The 7,701-nt window shown below is 37.7% G+C and overlaps 1 long non-coding RNA gene across 2 annotated transcripts; it reads left to right on the top strand.

Annotated features, from left to right (window-relative positions):
* Positions 1-4,043: 4,043 nt before the first annotated feature.
* On the top strand, positions 4,044-4,863 carry LOC109203844 (uncharacterized). 2 transcript variants are annotated; one of them, XR_002063502.2, is made up of 3 exons: positions 4,044-4,184; positions 4,265-4,341; positions 4,444-4,863. It is a non-coding gene; the product is annotated as an uncharacterized LOC109203844 (long non-coding RNA). The 2 variants fall into 2 exon arrangements; XR_002063501.2 differs by having other exon boundaries at positions 4,118-4,184; positions 4,265-4,337.
* Positions 4,864-7,701: the final 2,838 nt, after the last annotated feature.

Below are 7,701 nucleotides of genomic sequence, written 5' to 3'. Positions count from 1 at the left end.
AAAACTGAGATCTTTTTAAAAAAACACACACACATTTTTATACCGCACCCCCCCCAGGGGGCAGGCCCCCCACATTACAACATTGCCGTACTCTTTTTAATGACAGGAGAGCCAGAGAAGCCGCAATTTAAACACGTTAGAAAGTGTTTGTGTTGTTAAACATCCTCTGCCACATTTTCAAAGAAACAGTTTGTGATAAGATGAACACAGTCTTGATTACCTCTGCTGTGCCTCTCCACAACTTGACTGCCGTTTCCTGTGAAACAATCATTTTTTTTCCCACACTGTCGTCCAGATATCCGATAATGCAAATTTCACCACTGTGGCAAACGAATCCACTGTGTGTTAAGAGACCATCACGCGATGTCTGATCAGCATTGAGCTTTAACAAAGCCTAGTCAGTACATCCACGTCCTTGTGGTTTCCCGTTTATTCTCACTTGACAGAGTTACTGAGTTCCATGAGTTTCTTCATTGTTTTCATAGCTCTTCATTTTTGCTTGAACTGTGGAACCTTTATGTTCTTATTGGTTTCTGACAGCAGATTTCTTGTTCAAGGAGTACAGAAAAGGCCCAAAACTGTCAATAAGCTGGATACAAGGTCATGATTCACCTTTGAGCCTTGGTTGTCAAAAAGGTGTCTCAATGACTGTGAGAAAATTTGCTACAATTGCACACACATAAATTTCTGTCTCAGTGTGGCTATAAATTGGTGATCCCTTAGGAAAGGCTTTGTTCAATAAAGCTCAGAAAGCAGTTTGGTTTCAACGCTCAATTTATTTTTGATTCACAATATACATGAGTTAGGAAATCAACATGTAAAACCTTTTCTTCTAAACCATATACAATTCAATTTGCTTTATGATGCTAGATAAAGGATAGCTATAATCGATAAGACTAAGAAGTTGACCCTTAGCATCTTTGCAAAAGTATCCTCCCGAGTGCATTGCAACAAGACTACCTTCCTCATTAAACACAGGAGAACCAGAAGAGCCAAAATAAAAATTAGAGTTGTATGTCAGTCTGCCATTGAGTCCTTTTACCACATGATTAAAGTAATCACTGGAACCTGGATTTTTCCTCCAATTCTCCTCCACAACTTGTCTGCGGTTCTCAGGAAAAACAACTGAACAAAAATCTACTTGTTTTACTTCCAAATTAGGATGTCCAATAATGAAGATGTTAGAACATTCAGTGTCAGAAACTGACTTGTGTGGTAAAAGACGATTGGGCAATGGCATACTGTCATTGATCTCTAACAAAACCCAGTCACGCTTATTACCAAACTCGACACAAAATTCCCAGCAAAAAACACCTACTACATTTATAAGATCACACTCAGACTCTTGAATTTCATATGAAAAATTAACAGCGACGTCATTAGTAAGCTGACCAGTTTTAAAATCATAGTAAGGTTCAATAACATGAAAGTTCGTAAGGATAAAATTTTTAAACAGGAGAAAACCACTTCCATGTGGTTTCCCGCCTATTATCACTAGACAAACAGATTTACTGAGCTCCAACAATTTATTGGTATGTATGCCATATTGCCATACATGAGAAGACATGAGCAATTTACCATTACAAAAACTGCCCAAAATATGTAAAGGGTGTATATTGTCAGTATTTAAAAAGACTTGAATATTTGTTACAAGATTTTTCCCAAAACAATTTGACACAATATAATGAATCTGCAGTATGTAATCAGAACAAATAAATAGTTTCTGTGACTTGACTGTGAGACAGGACTCTGCAGTTAAGATGCAATGTCTGTTAGACATGATCTCACATTGATTGCAGAGCTGTCCTAGACACAAATTATTGTGGCTACACCAACTGCCCAAAATATGTAAAGGGTGTGTATTGATAGTATTTAAAAGCCCTGGACTATTTGTTACAAGATATTTCTCAAAGAAAATTGACACAAAATGAGGCATGTTAGCTGATCCCTCTGAACTGTAATCATAATACATATGTTGTCTCTCTGAATTGTGGGAGCGACTGTGGGAATTTGTGACACAGGACTCTTCAGTAGAGTTGCGATTTGAGGAGTCTCCACAGCCATTAGGTGGTACAGGCCGAGCTGGATCAGACGGCAGCGTAGCAACCGCAGGACCAGACCTGGCAGCTGAGGAACCAGGTGAACAAATGAATCATTAATTTACAATTACTAACACTACCAGTGTACCCAGTGTACTGTGTTTGTTAATCTCAAAAGAACATTCAATATGATTACGTTTACTGCACAAAAATCATTAAAAAAAAAAAACATGATTTTGGTGCATCTCTATCTAATGCAGGTCTCAGAATAACTGTGTTTTCTACAAAGCTTGTTTTTCCCAGAAAAGTAAAATCAAGTGGAAACCAAACTGCTTAATATTTCACTCTTCCTACCATCATTTGATGACTCTCCACGGCCATTAGGAATATGTAGACTCTCTTCACCTTCAGGCATTTCAAGTACTTCCGATGGCACCGAACCCCCCACACCTTGTCGCGGTGGCTCCTTTCCGGTCTGTAAAATTAGTGCACAACTAGTTCAGAAACTAGGATAATGAGGTAAATGTATATAAATGACTTATTAATTATTAATATCCTACTATTTTATTACAGGAGGAAATCAGTACCTTAAGTCCAGCAGCTGGGATGCCAGTTTTGAATGCCATTTCACCTGAAGGAGAAAGGTGAACAAATGAATCATTAATTTCCAATTACTAACACTACCAGTGTACCCAGTGTACTGTGTTTGTTAATCTCAAAAGAACATTCAATATGATTACGTTTACTGCACAAAAATCAGTGCAACTATTCTCAATAGATAAAAAACAAATATATAAGAAAAGATCAAAGTAATCATTCATTTCTAATTGCATTCTTTGAATTTCAAAAGGTTAAAACAATAAGATAAAGAATGCAGAACCTCCATTTTGTAGCCAAACTATTTGTAAGCCAAGATGGTCTTATAAACACGGATGGTTATTCTAAAACATTTTGCCATTGTTGATGGTCTGAGTACATTTACACATTTATTTCTCCTTTTGTTTTTTCTCAGGAACAAAAGTTACACCTGCCTACGCATACCCGAAACTAATCAACTCCCGAGTACGTTTCAAGAGTTATTTTGGAGATAATTCGGCAATAAAATGTTTCCTGTAATACACTGTTTCAAACACTACATTTAGAGGCCTCGTTTCTATAATCAGTAATCACTTTTTTGTGACAGTACAAATTGAAATGAATTTGATTGATTGAATAATATTCGTGGTGATAAATATAGCCTTCGGATGTAACCGATCAATTTTCAAATTCTATTAAAGTTAATAGAAGTTTAATAGGAGCTGAAGCTTCCGGTAAACTCGAATGTTCCAGTACATTCTAAGTTAAAGACAGCTGGGACTTACCTTAAGGTGAAGTACTGGAACATTCGAGTTTACCGGAAGCTTCAGCTTCTATTAATTTGATTGATTGAATAATATTCGTGGTGATAAATAGCCTTCGGATGTAACCGATCAATTTTCAAATCTGTGTTCTATGATCTACATTTTAGCAGTATAAAGGAGAGTAACAGTTGGTAACCTGTTACATCCAAACCCCTTGACTCCGCAACACACGCTGTCTGGGATTGCCGTGTCCCGTGATCTCACGCAGTCTGGGCTGATGTAACTTAAAACTTGGGCTTTCTGCGGCCTAACGTATCGCAAATAAAAGTTTTCTTTCATCAAATAATCAATATCACGTCTACATTTTTATGTAATTTACAATAACAAGCGAACTCGTGGCGCTTAGAGGCATTTTTTTCTGGTTTAAACTAAACATACGTTAAACTAAACATACGTGTTAATCCTATAATCGTAGTTCAGTTTCATTTCAGTTTCATTTAATCCATATATTAGTTAGTTAACTATAGGTCCGACCTACCTTGACGTTACTCTTTGTTTGCAACTAAAAAGCTCCACTGTCCTTTTTCCTCCGTCAACTCTACAACTGAAGCTACTTGTTGTAGAGTGAAGTTAATAGAAGTTTAATAGAAGTGTAACAAGTGTCACCTGGCAGTTGTTGCTCTCTGCCAGGTGATTGGCTGAAGAGCTGTGAAAAGGTAGTGGGTGTGTGGGGTGAAGTCAGAGCTCTTCTGTGGAAAAAACCAGAGGCAATTAATCCACTTGGGTGCGAGTGGGTATACTCTCGGTAAGAGACTTTTGCCATTTTTGTTTGGATCATTTGCTATTGTATGTGCCTATTTTTAATGTGTCGTTGGACTTTTTTAGTGTGACCACGAATTTTAATGGAAGAATTGATCAAGCCCTAGATCAACTGCGCGCAGGGAAACTGATCAGTATTGTAGGTATATTGAGTGTTTGTTTTTAGCTTCATGATTTTGAATGGTTTCATAAAATTGGTATTTTATTGGGTAATATTTTAATCGATAATGTTGTTTGTTTTTCAGCTGTGCTGTCTCTGCTGTCCTTTTTTCGTTCTTTTGATTGATCTGTAATTTTGTTTTGGTTAGTCCGTCCAGCCGTAAAGGCGGTTATTGAGAGTGAGTTGTGTAAGGGCGGACTAACCTCCCTTTTTGCTTTTTGTTTAATTGTTTGTGCCACTTCCCTTTATCTCCCAGATCGCAGGCCATGCATAGCGCTGATTCCCAGCTGCGCTGAGACCCGAATTGTTTGCAGTGCGTGCCACGATTGCAGTGTCGCTAAGCGGGGTGTGACGGGTTGCAGTGTTGTTATTTTCGCACAGTTTGTGTGGTAAGTCTCATGTGCAGCTGGGATATCAGCAGGATGTGTTGTAAGTCCTGTCTGGAAACAACGGGGAATTTGTATGTTTAATTAATGTAATAAATAAATGATCAATTTATTTCTTTGCCCCGTTTACTCATACCTTGTCCTCGGTTACAGAAGCTTCTCGAAACTCGAATGTTCCAGTTCCAGTACATTAACAATGACGTTATATGCTACGTAGGCTACATTCTAACAAATATTCATATTAACGTCATTGTTAAATGAAACTGAAATTACATTCATTGAATTTCAAAAGGTTAAAACAATAAGATAAAGAATGCAGAACCTCGATTTTGTAGCCAAACTATTTGTAAGCCAAGATGGTGTTATAAACACGGATGGTTATTCTAAAACATTTTGCCATTGTTGATGGTCTGAGTACATTTACACATTTATTTCTCCTTTTGTTTTTTCTCAGGAACAAAAGTTACACCTGCCTACGCATACCCGAAACTAATCAACTCCCGAGTACGTTTCAAGAGTTATTTTGGAGATAATTCGGCAATAAAATGTTTCCTGTAATACACTGTTTCAAACACTACATTTAGAGGCCTCGTTTCTATAATCAGTAATCACTTTTTTGTGTTACACTTCTGAAGCCTCCATCGCGGCTGGTAGGTGTTTACTCATTGTAGTGTGTACATTACCTTACTTGGTGGTAAACGGCTATTGTTTGTAGGTCATAGCTGTAGAAGCCTCCTCTGAGTCATTCTGCTCATGTTTTATGACGCGGCTTACTCGGTACATAATCAACTTTTGTTATGATCTCTGCCTTCTATTGTTCTTTTATAGTAATTACTTATTATGCTTTGCAGGAAGTGTGGGCCTTAGTTTTACGCCACGCTACGCGAACTGAAGTGCTGCTGCTTTGTTTTGCTTTGTTTTTACTGTCTTTTCCCGCGACCCAGATAGCAAGGAAACATTGAAACAATGTTGAGTCAATATCAGGCGATGTCATTGAATCAACGTTGAAGTGTGACGTTGACCTAACGTCACTCTTGCACCCTTTTTTAATATTGAAACAAGGTCAGGTTTTGATGTTGAGTCAATGTTGAAACCTGACATTGATTCGACGTTATATTTTCTAATACTGTTGACATTGAAACAATGTCAGATTCTGATATTGAAACACTGTTGAGCTATGGTGTTGATTTTCCACCTCTTTCGCACAGTTGCTTTTTATTAAAACAACAGTTAAATCATGACTGGAAATCTACCTTTCTTTATAGGTATTTTAACCAATACTAAACTACTGCATGTTTCCATCAATACTTAAACCACCTAAACACATAATTGTACTTATTCCTCAAATTGGACACCCTTTATAAAAATCAAATGCCTGACAATGTATCATGTCAATATTAATATCCTAAAATAAGAAATCATTGCATGTGATGTAACAGAGAAAAAAAAACTAAACAAAAAAAGGTCAATAGACATGTTTTGTTTGCTAAATACTTTATTAAAAGACAGTTTCCTATTTACATTTATATGTTTCACATAAGTTTGTAGTTTTTACTCCGGGATGGGGACGGATGATGTGCGTCCTGCGCCACCCAAACGGTCTGGGGCGTATCGGAGCCATTTCTGCACTGCTTGTGCAAAGACAAACTCTGACATAGAGTTTGCCCCTAACTGCTGCGTCAGGCCATCTAGGACAAAAATACACACACACAAACAAACAAAAAAAGGTGAATTAGAGCACATGAACAAGCTCTTGTTAACTGTCTTCAGCAGGGAGAAAGTATGTAAACTCCTAGGCTGATAAACATGAAAGTCACCAGGCGTAAATCTGCAAACTGCCGCATTTGATTCCCAAAGAGCTATGAGCGGAAAAAGTGATAAGTCTTAGCATGGTGTGCCGTGTATCCTTTAAAACAAAATAAACATGGGGTCGTCGGGCTGTACAAACTACAACCCAAGGACTAAACAAGCCAAAGACCAAAGACTCCATCTCCAGATTAAACGGACGTGAAAGTCTTGTTATTAAGAAAGACAAAGTAATATAGCAAAAACCGGACATAGGACATGTGAAACACACCCAGCAGATCAATCGATCCCTTTATTGTTCACTTTTTGCTCATAAAACTACAATAAACTGTAAAACTTACCAAATATGCATCTGCACAGCACTGTATCTTTAAATGCCCTTTTTTGCTTTGTCTGGTCCTTTGTTTTTTTTCCTGCCCAGTTTAGTACCGAGGCCAGCTCGTTTGTAATGGAATCTCACCTATTGACACATTTTAAGAGATGGAATTAGCGTGTCTCATGTCTTAAATGTGTATGCAAGTGCTTGTGTGTATGCCGTTGTTATGCATTTAAATCACATCCGACAGCTATTACACTTTATAGTTACAAAGTGTACATAAGCTTTATATACTTACCATTGCCTTATTTGCTTCTTGTGATTGAAGAGCTGCCTCTGCATGGTTTAGCTCCTCAATGTTGTGCAAGGGCAAATCCAGAGGCAGTACCCCAGCATCTACCGATTCATTGCAGCCGGTATTGCGGATGGCTCTGACCTCCTCACAGAGTTCGTTAACAGATCTCGTCAGGTCTGACAGCATAGTTAATATCTTTTGTGAGGTTGCATCTGTTTCAAAGAACAATTCTAGAAAGATTAATGGCTTAAGCACTGTGAGGCGAAAAACTAATATATCCATAAGTGATGGTGTAACATTCTGCATTCACGTATTAGTTGTTTTAACTGCTAAAAGTGTTTACTAGTTTTTGCCTGTCACATATATATGATATTTGTATATGTAGCTTGCCATCACCAGTGCGTGAATGTGTGTGAATGGGTGGATGACTGAATGTGTAAAGCACTTTGGGGTCCTTAGGGACTAGTTAAAGCGCTGTACAAATATAGGCCATTTACCATTTATACCATGTAAAATCTGAAATTCCAAGATTTTCAAACT

This window comes from Oreochromis niloticus, linkage group LG10, assembly GCF_001858045.2.
Source record: "Oreochromis niloticus isolate F11D_XX linkage group LG10, O_niloticus_UMD_NMBU, whole genome shotgun sequence".
NCBI classification, from domain to species: Eukaryota; Metazoa; Chordata; class Actinopteri; order Cichliformes; family Cichlidae; genus Oreochromis; species Oreochromis niloticus.
The sequence above is the reverse complement of the archived record's forward strand: the minus strand, read 5'-3'. Positions and strand labels throughout refer to the sequence as shown.